The sequence below is a fragment of the Pongo pygmaeus genome, chromosome 2 (genome assembly GCF_028885625.2).
Source record: "Pongo pygmaeus isolate AG05252 chromosome 2, NHGRI_mPonPyg2-v2.0_pri, whole genome shotgun sequence".
Taxonomy (NCBI): domain Eukaryota; kingdom Metazoa; phylum Chordata; class Mammalia; order Primates; family Hominidae; genus Pongo; species Pongo pygmaeus.
The window spans coordinates 79,802,639-79,816,270 of NC_085930.1; the positions used below are offsets into that span (position 1 = coordinate 79,802,639).

General features: G+C 36.9%; 1 protein-coding gene and 1 non-coding gene across 3 annotated transcripts in view; both read left to right on the top strand.

The window, feature by feature from the left end:
- The window catches only part of PDZRN3 (PDZ domain containing ring finger 3), a 247,725-nt gene that overhangs the window by 28,200 nt on the left and 205,893 nt on the right, over window positions 1–13,632 (top strand). The gene's annotated exons all lie outside the window — the stretch shown is intronic.
- Window positions 3,646–3,708, top strand: LOC129034397 (U7 small nuclear RNA). The gene has a single exon (XR_008501878.1). It is a non-coding gene; the product is annotated as a U7 small nuclear RNA (small nuclear RNA).

Here is a 13,632-nt window from a genome sequence, read left to right on the forward strand (position 1 = left end):
CAGTCTTCAAGCCATATGGCTTGAAGAACCAAGCTCATTTTTGTGTTATAGGAGGCTTGCCTTTGGTGATAAATGAGTCTGTGTAGCAATTGTGTGGGTTAAACGTTGTTCTGCTTTGAGCTAGCAATCTTGATTCCCTGGATCCAATGAAAGTGGGAGACTTAAGCCCTCTATTCCCAATAACCATTATTTCATACAATCTTCTGTAAATATGCATTCATCTTGCAAGTGTTATGATTTGAAGACCTGAGGATATGATTACAGAAGCTGTGGAACCTCAAAGGCTTTTGTGTAAACCGGTCATTCTCTTTTTTTGTTTATTTTTGGTTTAGTTGGACTGTCATTGCTAACAAGGTTTGTTACAGGGTCAGCTAGAGAGGATTAGCAATGCTTTCCCTCCCAGAGCCAGGCTACTTGGTGGAACAAAGTGAGATTTCACTGCTTGTTATTATTAGGTGAGAAGATACTGTTCTGAGACCCACTAAAGTTGCAAAATGGAATGTGAATTAAGCTGGAGTATTTATTTAAAAATAAAGTAATAGAAGACTCCCCTTTAAAAAATGTTTCATTTCGACATAATTTCAGACTTGTAGACATGGATTTCTGTACACTGTTGACCCAGATTCCCCAAATATTAGCATTGACTACATTTACTTTATTCTTTTTTTCCTCTACTCTTTATCACTAAAGTCATCAGTGTGAACTTTTTAGGAATAAGACATTCTCATATGTAACAGTATGGTAATCTAAACCAGGAAACTCATGTTGGTACGAAACTGTTATCTAATCTTCGGAATTTATTCTGATCTTGCTAATGGTCCCTGTGATGCCCTTTATAGCAAAATAAAACCACTGTCATGGGTTTTATTCCATTTTCATATTTATTTGGTTTCCTTTATATCAATTGCTCAGCTTTTGTCTTCTATACTATTGATATTTTTAAAGACTCCAAACCAGATCTTTTCTAGACTGTCGCTTAATTTCTGTTTGAAGTTTCCTCAAGGATGGATCCAGGTCATATGTTTTGGGCAAGAATACCACAGAAGTGATAGCGTGTCCTTCTCAGTACATAATGACAGGTCTCACATGAGGTGAAGTTGTCCCTTTATTTATGATAACTTGAACCACTTGGTTAAAGTCGTATCTCTCTGTCTCCACTATAAAGTTACCATTTTCTTCTTTATAATCAATAGTTATCCTGTAGGTAGATGCTTTGAGGCTATGTAAATGTCTTGCTACTCCTCAAACTGTCACACACTGGTTTTATCATCCATTGACTGTGTTTGGTTGAATCTGTTATTGTGATAATTGACAAATGGTGATTCTTCTAACTCCAGTCCTTCCACATTAGTTGACTTTCTACTATAAGAAGAAGTATTCGTTTTTCCCCTATTTAATCTGTTTATCTGTTTGTCTCTTTCTCTGTCAATATGGACTCATGAGTTTTTATAATTTGGTGGTCACGTTGTCCAAGTTTTGGCCAAATGGAGCTCTTTCAGGCTTTTAACCTGTGTTATTTTGACATGTTCCCATCATGTTTTGAGCACTTTCCTACTTCCCGGCACAAGATACTCCAGGTTAATCTTCTGTCCTTGCTCCACTTCTGACATGTGCATTTTTTTCAAGGACCTCTAGCTTCATTTAGTGGAGAATAGTGTTTAGAAACCAAAATATGGGTGCTAGGGTGCTCATTATGATTGAGATTTCATTGCTTCTGGGCACCTTCAGCAGATAGAGCTAGAAAATGTAAATATGTAATATAAACACATGTACACATGCACCACAATGATAACATATACATCTGTCTTTCTGCATTCATTCATCTGTATATCTTGGAAACTATGCCTATATCAATACCTCTAATTTCAGTCCAAGTCAGTTTGTAATCCAGTTTGTAATTCCTAGAGGAGTCCTTTTTAAAATACTGATCCATGTGCTTTTTTCCTTTGAATTAAATCTGTGATCTTTGCTTAGATGTTATCAGTGAATTAAAAAATTATTGGTGAAAATTGTTTAAAGTGTTTTAATTTTTGGTTTGGTTTTGGAGAAAAAATATGCTGTAAACCAAATGATTTTGTAATTATATTTTTCTTTTCACTTTAGGAGTAAGAAAGACTTGATATTTCTTGCTTAACTATATACAGGAAACTTATTTTGCTAAACAGGCACAGATATGCATAATCCATTTTTAGTTAATGTTAGAAATAAACACATGAGGCTATACTGCTCTCCTTCACAGGGACTGATCCCCATTTACCATATTCAGCAGAGGAGTATGAAAAGTTTGATAGCAGTTATCCACTTAAGAAGTAAAACCTATTCATGTTAATTTGAAATCTCTAACTGTTGTCTTGGTTACCCAAATATTCTGTTTTGATTAAAGAAACTTGATATAATTCAAGCTGCATTGAGAAGATTCTTTGTTAGCTGCAAAAGTAAGCAGATTTTAGAGATCAGTTATTAGTAATGGACTCCAACTCTCCGTTTCCAAAGGTGGAAGCTAGAGTTTCTTCTTATATATCAATTTCAGTATATATAATGGCAATGACATCACCTTGGATTATGGTGTCAAAAAATTCTGAGGACATTCCTGAATTGAGTGGAGATGAGCATTGTGATCATTTATTGATGTTTGTCATGGGCACACAAACAAGGAGAAGGGTGACTTTTTGCTGTATATTTGCTATCTCTGTATAGACTCACTTAAATGATGTTTTTGGAACTATTGCATTGTCATTTGGTAGTAATGACTGTCTTTTCACTAGCATAGCTGCACTCTCAATAAGTCAGTCCATCTCCATCTTTTTAGTCTCCACTTGTAAAATAAAGTGAATATCATATTTTCCCCTCTCCTATTTCCTGATTTAGCCACTTTTATCACTTTCGTTTTACCTTAATAGTCTTTATACTACAGCAACAGAAGACTCTAACACAGTTAGGTGAGACTTCTCTGAAATGCAGCTGATCTCCTTACTATTAGAAGGAACATGTTGAAATGGAAAGAACCATTAAGATTTAAATCAGGAGACCCAGGTTTAAGTCTCCACCCAGGTATTCACTGTGGTGTTGGGATTCTAAATGTTGAGTCTTCATCTCTAGAATGGGAGGAGTATTTACTGCTTGTCTTTCCTACCTGTCGTGCTGTCTGGGTGGACCAAGGAAACAATGTAGGTAAAGGATTTTTGCAATTGAGTACAAAGGTGGAGAATTGTTATTTCAAATTAAAATTTTTGTACAAGATACGAGAACTTAAAGCCAAATATAGAAGTTAACAAAAACTTTTCTGAGATCTGTTTTCTTCTTGTTTATATGTATCAGCAAGAATGTGGAGCTGCTATAGAATTATTGAGAAAATCTTAAACTATTTCATGGAGACATACTTTCCAGAATTAACAAGGAGACCAATTAAAAACAAATAGCCCCCCTTTAGTCCATGGTTGCCTTAAACAATATATTATGTATTAATTTCTTTCTAATGACTGTGCATAGCTTATTGTGTGATGTATGGGCTTTGTTATATTTATTACTGTCATTATTTTCCTTATTTTCCTATCAAAACTAGCCTTTCAGTGAATATCTTTCTAACATACATCACTTTATATTAGTCAGATAAATATAAAACTTAGGTGAAGAGTAGACAGTATGGAGTGCTACAACTCTTGCAGAATTTACCTAGCAGGTTTTTCACTTTTTACTAGAAAAACCAGTAGAAACAAACAAACAAAAAAAACCATGGTATGATGCAATTTGTTTATTTTTAAGGCATTTATACTAGTCTTTGCAGGGGAAAAATACTGTGGGCTAATGAACAGTTTATAGTTATAGTAGTTATTTTGTTTGATGGGATTATGGGGAACTTTAAGTAAAGCCACGTTTCTGTAATGTTGGAGTTCTCCGAAGTGTGTGTGTATGTGTGTATGTGTGTGTGTATGTCTGTATGTGTGTGTGTGTGTGTGTGTGTATATATATATATATATATACCTTATATATATTTCAGTAAACAGTAAGAATTAAAAACTTGGTGATTTAAAAGTTTCTTTTGAATTTTAAATATCACAAAAGGGACACCTGCTTATATATTTCCTTTTAAAAGTCACTTAACATTCTCATTTCTACAAGCTCATAGCATATGGCACCAGGTATGGAAACGCAGAGGCATCTGTCTCCTGCTGAAACCCTGCAGTCAGGATATTGGGTGCTTCTCTTTGTCAGAGTGTCTCTCCTATCCTCTGCCCGTGTTAGAATTTACTTTGTATTGACATTATGTACTTTTGTGGGAGTTCTGACTCCACAGAAGTTTTAAATCTGTCCCTCAAAGTCTTCCTTTCATAAAAAGATTTAATTAGGTAATCCACAAAGCATTTTAAAATGAAGAATAAATTAGAAGTAACCAATGTCCCCATTAAATTCTTGAGTTAAGATTAGGTCAAAAAATTAAATCTTGGGTAATTTCCTGAGGACCATGAAACAAAACAACAAATTCTTGACAATAATACAGGTCAAACATATTTTATATTGTCACCTTTACATGTGATATCTAGACACTTATCTTTAAATATGGGGGTTTTGAGAGCAGTAACCTTATCTGTTTTTTTTTAAGGAAGTTTTTGTCTTTTCATCTGTTGCTGTAACACAAAAAGAGGCAGATGCATTTTTATTGAATTTGGAAGGTGTGTTAGGGATGGCCTGACTTAAATGCTAATCTGTGAAGTATATGTAACATGAGCGAGCACTAGGGGAACGCTTCAGAGCAGTAGGCAGACATCATTGTGGAGCTAAACTAAGCACAGTGCCTATAGACCAGGGTGCTATGAACAGGCGGAAAGAGTGTTGACAATCAGGAATTGTCAATGGTAATTGCAAATAGGAAGACACAAGGGCAGAATGGCAGCTGCAAGCACTGATTTGCAATTATGCCACTTTCACTGGGAACTCTGAGTACTCCAGGGTGGGTAGCTGCTGCAGCTTGCTTTCTTCTAATGAGGATTAATGATTACTTTGAGCCTCACGGTGGAGAGCAGCTGGTATGGAATGAGTCTGCCACGCCAAGTGCCACAGTGCTCAATGGAGACCTCTGGCTCTTACCCTGTTTAAATCTCTTTTGATGACCACGTGAACTGCATAGAAACTGGGTCCCACCCCTTTTCTCCTGAGAGTGGCACTCCCCTCTGCCCTTTTGGCTCTTTTGATTCTCTTTATTTCCTTCTTTCATCACTTCCTTCTTTCCTGCTAGCCCTAGTGGGTCATTTGGCAGCTTTCAGGGATCGGGAGAACTTAAAGCCTAAGAGTGTTTGGTTTCTTCCTAGGCACTCCCACACCCCTCAAAAGAAAAATGCAAGTCAGCATTAAAACGAGCTAAATATGTTTATTTTTTATTTTTCAATATTTGGAGACACTCTGGGGTGGAGCAAAATTGATGCCAACAGTCTAGTTTAAAAAGACAGGTTTTTTTTTTGTTCTTTTCATAGAATGATTTTTGCTGGGAAATGGATATATGTTTCCACACATATTGATTTGAGGATCCGTTAGCCAGATAAATGCAATCCATATCCAAAAACTGGTTAGGTATTGATTTTAAACATTGGATAGGGGATGAATTATATAGTATGATCTGTATAATTGTTGCGACTTGTTAAAAAATCTTCATGTTGTATGAGTTCTTAGGATAAGAGAGGATAACAGGGGAAGAGAAACCATTAGTAGGCATATGTTCAGTTGTTGGGTGTGCACTGAGTTCTGCCTAATATGAGATAGGTCAGGATACCCAGAGAACTAGGACATAATAAACTCCCTGGCTCTAGGGAGTTTACATGTGAGACCTATGTTTATAGGAAAATAACACCAAGTTAATTAGAAGGGCAGCCAGTATATGCAGAGGTTAAGAGCCAAGGACTCTGGAATCAGATCAGCTTTTGAATTCTAGTTCTGTCATTTGCTAGCTTCATGATCGTGGAGAAACTTCTTATCTCTGAGCCTTGCTTTCTTCTGTAAAATATGGATAAAGTTGCCATAATAAAGAAAATATTCTTGTGTGTCTGAATACTGTAAATTTGGCCCCGGAATAAATGCTCACCAGGTGGTTAGCTATGCTGTGTTGTTTCCTGTGGGTCTTTAGAGGCTGGGCTGGAGGAGCCTTCCAGCAAGCCAACAAACTTTGATGATGGCTATATGGCACAGTTTCATAAACCTGAAATTACAGTTGTGAGTAGACCATTTTAATTTGTTTTTTATTTCTTTTTGATATTAGTGAGCCTTTGTATCTGGATTAAGAGCTGCCACTTCCTAAGGCCATATAAATCACAATAATTGATCAATCAGGAATAATTCTTAATTTACATCTTAGTGTGAACAACATGGTAATTCATTGCATATGTGCTGACATAAGTGTTCCAAAAATAAAGTCAAACAATTGTGTGTTCAATATCAGCTATTTTTAAAGTGCCAGAAACATTAAGGTTTCTGTTTTTATATTGACTCACGAGGAATATTGGGATTTTCTTAAAATTAGGAATAGTTCATCTTTCTTTAGCAAAAATGTCCCTTAAAATTGAAATAGTTTAGTTTCTTTTTAGGGTAACTTTTTATGTCTTGATATGAATGTAATACACCATTGCAGAAAAATTGAAAAATACAATAAGACATAAAGATGAATATAGAAACCCTTACTGATACTAAGTAGTATCTTGACAAAATATCAGTTTGATCATTCAGGAATGCATGTAATGGCTTCTGTGTTAGAATCTGATGGGGCATGGGAATTGCATAAGGATCACTAATATTTTCATTACTTGTTCTAAACTCTAAATGAAGAGGGAGAACTTCAAGTAAAATAGGATTAAGTATGATTTTGTTGCAGCATTATTATTGGATTTCTGATGCTTTGTGTCATTCTTTGAAATATCTGAAAGAGTCAGTGTGCTTGTAAGAAACATGAGTGAGATAATAACATATGAGGGGGACTTGGAATAGAATTGCTGGTGATACAGGAATTTGTAGAAGCAAAAGAATCAAGCAAGAAAAAATATTTCATCATTTTTATTGAAAGCTTGAAACTTTTTAATACCCTCAACAGAACAACATCTTAATTTTACTACAAGGTAAATTTGAAAACTAGAAAAAAGAACTACTTTCTTTTTAGATGATGGTACCAAAGTTGTTGACATTTATTATTTCTCCATTCAAATGCCCAAGTTAGCATCTTAGTACCTAGAGGACTAATTCCCTCTGGTATGTGAACCAGTAGAGAGAGACCTAACCAGAGGAAGGACACTAAGTGCCAAGTTAGACGGAATTGTTTTCTCAGAGAATTGTTACCTAAACCTTGGTATTTGCATTTTAATGAAGTTCCAGAAAACACTTTAACTTTTATTAGCTACAGTCTTTTAATCTGCATTTTTTCTTTTTTCATTCTCTTTCTATAGCCTCTGCCTCCCGGTTCAAGCGATTCTTGTGCCTCAGCCTCCCAAGTAGCTGGGATGACAGGTGCCCATCACCACACCCAACTAATTTTTGTATTTTTGGTAGAGATGGGATTTCGCCATGTTTTCCAGGAGGGTCTCGAACTTTTGAACTCAAGTGATCCACCTGCCTTGGCCTCCCAAAGTGTTGGGATTACATGCGTGAGCCACTGAGCCCAGCTAATCTGTGTTTTGACAAATAATATTTTTCAGATTGCTTAGCATTAAAGAGCTTGTAAAATATATATGAATATGTATGACTCTATATGAATATATATATGAATCTGAACATTTATGCCTGAACACAAGCACTTTGTTGGCTTCACGTTAGTAACTCATGAGATTTTGCCTTCATTTTGTGTAAGTCACTTGAAGACCCAAGACAAATTGGATGAAGTTTTAAGCTGTTTTGTATATAGTCTGTGTTTAATAATCTTCATTTATACTTTGTAAGAAATGAAAGGAGAATCCTTTGGGCAGATGGTATTATGTAAAGTGGTGACAAGGAAATCTTTATTTTGATGCAGGGACTTAATTACTTGTGAAGCCTATTTATAGGTAAGTTTAGGTTGATTTGCTTGATACACTTAGTAAATCTTACATGTGAAATTCAGAGGTTCTCATCTATTAAACTTACCAGATTTAACAGAACATACAGGGAGTTACACTAATTCAGAGGGAAAAGGACAAGGAAGGAAATTGCTATTTCTATTTAAATAACATTTTTCTTTTCTCCTTTAGTTTGTTTGAAAGTTAAGCCCATAACAAGTGTTCGTTGCTTTTTGTCATGATCAGAATATTAAAGGATTCAGTAATAAGAGCCATTTGTGGCCTTTTGTAATAATCCATCCCAGTTCTAGGTGATCTTTTAAAACTTAAAATAGTAGAGATAGAAGAGAGAAATTCAGTGTGCTTCCTTTCATTCTGTTAGCTTCTTCCAGTCTTGATTAAGCATGTTGCTTGTGACAAATACAAACCAAAAATGTCCCAGCTACTTGGGAGGCTGAGGCAGGAGAATGGCGTGAACCTGGGAGGCGGAGCTTGCAGTGAGCAGAGGTTGCACCACTGCACTCCAGCCTGGGCGACAGAATGAGACTCTGTTTCAAAAAAAAAAAAAAAAAATCATATCTCCTGGGAGGATGGCCATTAAACTGTTTTATGAATATTCAAGAGAGGAAATCAGTCCTTCTGATATATCACAGGGCAGTGGAAAGAGTCCCCCTTCATCGGAGAAAAATCAGAGTGAGGGATAGTCAGTGAAGCCTGTTTAGCATTTTGCATCGATCATCAAACCTAAACAAGTGTTTCTCAGACTTGAGTCAGTCATACACCACCTGCTCAGTCTTTGCTATATATGTGCCATCTGTTTTGCTAAATGCTCAACATTATTCTTAAAGCAACATTCTTTTAACTTTATTTTAAAAAGAAACTGTGTGTCATGACTGTAAATGGAAAGTCATTGTCATGTCTTGTAAATAGAAGATAAGAGTAAAAATAAACACAACATGTAGAGCTAGTCAATTTAAGCTAGACAGTTAGCTGAAAACTCTGGTCTTTGAGCCATGCTTTCTCTTTGTCTAAGAGCAAAACTAATTAGTGGGAGTAGAAGTCAGGACAGTGGTGGGAAACAGGCCTGAGGAGGGCTTTTGAGGGTGCTGGTCTCATTCTGCTCCCGATCTGGGCAGTGGTTCAGGAACATGTTCACCTGTGCAAATACACCAAGATGTACACTTAGGATGAGTTCACTTTCTTTATGTTACATTTTGATAAACTTTATTTTTAAAAGTGGTGTTACCTGTTTACAATAGCAAAGATGTGGAACCAACCCAAATGCCCATCAACGATAGCCTGGACAAAGAAAATGTGGTACATATACACCATGGAATACTATGCAGCCATAAAAAGGAATGAGATCATGTCCTTTGCAGGGACGTGGATGAAGCTGGAAGCCATCATCCTCAGCAAACTAACACAGGAACAGAAAACCAAATACTGCATGTTCTCACTCATGAGTAGGAGTTAAATATTGAGAACACATGGACACAGAGAGGAATAGCACACACCACGGCCTGTTGAGGGGTGGAGGGTGAGGGGAGGGAACTTAGAGGACAGGTCAACAGGTGCAGCAAACCACCATGGCACACATATACCTATGAAACAACCTGCGTGTTCTGCACATGTATCCCTGTTTCTTTGGTTTTTTTAGAAGAAATAAATTTTTTTTAAAAAAAGTAGTGTTACAAACATTTTTGCCTCAAATTGACTCTGTGCTCTAGATGTAAGCAGATGGGTTAGAGATTGACAATGGAGTGACTTGGATAACTTGGGTTAGAGATCGACAGTGGAATGACATCATGTCATTCAAGGTCGTTTTAATGGCAGAGCCCAGGGTCACCTAAAATAAAGTGAAGTGCTCCCTGACTTCAGCGTGCCCAGGTCTGTCGTGTACCAGTCTGAGCTAAACTCTTCATGTGGCTGCTTTGGTTTGGTTGGTTGAGGAAAGAAAGAGTCCTTAGAGATTAGAATCCACTATAGAGAGGAAGAATTCTTTCACTGCTAAAACTTCAGAGGCAGGAAGGTAAATATTAATGTTACTGACCAGAAATTGGGGAATCCCTCTTTGATAAACAAACTTTTGTTTGTTTTTATACAGTTCTGAAAAACTATACTATCTTTATACATTTGTAGCTATTTACTGTATGTACATTTGTCCGTCGTGCGGCCTAAGCATAGATGTAAGTATGACTCAAACAGCAACTCATTCTACACTGTTCTTTGAAAGAGTATTCTGCAAACTTTTTTGGTACTGACCTACAGTAAGAAATACATTTTATATGTGACCCAGTGCAGCACTCACAAATGTAAGTGGGCCTGGGATGTATGTATAAAAATGGAAAAAAAGTTTCATGCGAGATATTTACCCTTACTGCATACAGTGTAGTCTGGTATTTGTATTTTATTCTTTTTCTTTTAATGCCATTTGCCACTCACTACATTTATTTCATGGCTCACTAAAGGGTAGTGGCCCACAGTTTGAAAACATTCTGCTTTGGAGGATAGGGCTGTGCTTTCGTATTAACAGCAGATGTCTTTCTGATATTGTACCCTGGGGTCTGTTGGATCTGCTCATGGCAAAACTAAATCAAACCTGTTGCAAAAAGAATGGAGTCAAATTTGATATTAGACTATATTTGTAAAAATAATCTCCTCTTCCTGTCACCTTTCCACTTACGAACTTCTTATTTGAGGCAAAGTTCATGGGCCCTGCACTCCATCAGCAGATGGATGGTATTAACTGGTGGTCATTTGCATCATCATAGACTTACCACAAAGGGACGTAGCTCCAGCATTTGGAGGCATAACTCATTTCTAAGTGTGGAGCTTTGGTGTGCAGGGTAATTTCCTCTCCAGTTGAGGAGATTTATATCAGCTTGATGTTTGATGGGGATGCTTTGTGTGACATGTGTGGTGATTGCCTGCGCTCTGGATTCTGGTGGGAAGGTAGTAAGTTACACCTGAATAGGCCTCTGAATCCAGCATCTCTGAGACCCCCCCCGGTGAAGTGTCCCTGTGAGGCTTGCAGTTTGTTAGGAAAAGATCAAGGAAGGCCCTGCTTGAGTGTAAGCTCTTGAGAGCAGGGACACATTGATTGTGCTCTGCACACTGCATATTCTCAGTACTAGCACCATGCCTGATACAGAGTATTCAATCAGTAAATGTGTGTTGCCTGACTCCGAAATAGATGTTCAAGTCACACAGTCAACTTCTGAGGGTAAAACTTCAGGCAGTCTAACATTAGAAGTATTCAGGGCAGGTGACAGTATGTCATGAGGCCTTGGGGACATTTGATACTTTGACAACACCTCCTGCAGACAGGTGGAATCTGCCAGCTGTCCATACAGGAATAGCAGCGGGTTAAAATAGATATCTCTCCCAGTGCCAGGAAGAATTTAGGAGTAAAGAGTTCCTTTATTTAGAAGCAGGGGAATGAATGGGGTTGCCAGAGAGAAATCGTGAGGAATCCCTGATTTTGCTCTTTTTAAAAAATGTAAATATAATGGTATCATAAGAAAATCAGGAGTTTAATTTTTGGTATGCCACATTGGGTTTTGTAAAATCTAAACTTTAAAAATCTGCATTTATGAATTCCAGTATTTGTATTTCAAGTAAACCTTTTTCTTAGTCCTGTTTAACAATAAGACTTAGGAAAGTGTGTTATTTCTGGTTAACTGGCTCCATGCAAGACAGTGTAAGTTTCCTTTAGCAGTTGTGCTTTTTGCTTATGAAGGTGCCAGCTTTGCCACCATTTTTGGAAAATATTTAACATCGGTCACCTTTGTCCTGTCTTCCTTCATTGACTTGGATCTTATCTGCCTGTCAAAACCCGTTTTGGCAACATAAAATCAGTAGCAACTAAGTTCTGGAAGATGCCTTTGCTGACACCTATTTTGAGTGTGCCATTTCTTCGATGCAAGTTTAGTCACTGTTGTTGTCACAGAATTTCCATCCATGTTCCAGGAAATAATTCCTTTGCCACAGCTGCTTAATTAAACCGAATTCTCAGTGAAGCAGTAAAACACAGTGGAACTTTCTGAGGGTTTCTGGGGATGTGGGGGTGCGGCAAAGGGGTGGATGCCAATGAGGACATTAAGCAAAGGCCTTGAGAAGGGTCTTCATGGCTTCCTACCACCAGGCCACAACCTTGCTTTGATGAGCAAGATGATGTTTAAAGCCTGTTGTAGTAAACAGATTTATTTTACCTTTTTATTGTTGGCTATCTGCCAAAATGTTGATTTGTGTTCTGTGCTGAACTAGTGAGAAAATGTGACAAGCTGAAAATAGAGGAATATTCTCATAGAATGACAATTAGGCTGAACACAATGTAAATCTTAATATAAACGAAGAGACCAAATAGAAACTTCCTAATAGACATTTCTGATCTGTTTTTCTAATATCATGTGCTAAGAAACTTTAAAACTTGAATTCCTAAACTTTAAAATGGTAAAACTAAGGGCAGCTATCTTAGTTTTTGCTTTAAACACTCAGCCAAGAAAGGAAACTAAAATTGTTTAGAGTTACTGGGGCATCTGCTTATGTGTTTATATGCCAGCCAATTTAAAGCTGAAATGTTATCTCTTCAAAGTGGAGGCAGCCTGGAGTCACATTAAAATAGTTTATTTTGAAAAAAAATTTTTTTTAAGATTTCTAAAGGAGTAAAGGAGAAGATAAAACCAGTGCCGTTTCTTTGTCCTTTTGGAGTGTTAGATGGCAGAAATCATTCAAATGGATGTTTTTAGTGGGTGATATCCCAATTACAAAAGTTAAAAAGATAGTGATAAGCTCTCTGCATACTTAGCTGCTTATGTCAAAATATATTGGTAATTTTGAGTGCATTTAATGTGGCATTTTGCTTTGGTATTCTAAGAAGAATGAACATATTAACGATAGAATGCAATGTAGTTTTTGTATTACTTTAGAGAGACTGCCATGGAATGCTGTTAAGGACATACCATAGTAATACTGGACTCTAAATCAGAACACTAGAGGAATCAAAATAACTGTTACAAGTGACTTTAAAACAAACAAAAAACTAGGTAGTTTTATTAAATTTAATTAATATTTTCTCTCTTTTCTAAATCAGCTTTTATTTTCTTATCTACAATACATATGCATACACACACACACACACACACACACACACACACCATTAAATGAAGCACCACTTAACTTGTGCTGGAAATGTAGCCATTTAGTTGGACAAAACTTGTTTTTAGCACTCAAGTTCAACTCCAAAGTGAAAGAGTCTGTCATTATCCTATTTCCTGGATGGAAGTGGTTATTCTTCTCTATTCATCATTTTTTTTCCTTTCCTTCCTAACTTAACCCCTGTGCCACCTAAAGTTCAGTAGCAATCTTGGAAGATGCTCCTGTAACAAGGATGCCAGATTCTGCTCATTAAGAGCATTGAAGTAAAAGTCGCAAGTTATAAATGGCCTGCTTTTTTTTTCCTCTTTTTTTTTTTCTCCCCTCATTTACCACACTAGACAGAGGGAATGTCCTGGCCTTGTCAGAGAGAGAAAAGAACTGCCCTGGCATTGGAAGGGAAAGCATAAAGCTAATTGTTGGTGGCTTCATGTTACAGACCACTTAGGAGACAAAGTTAGAACTTGACGTC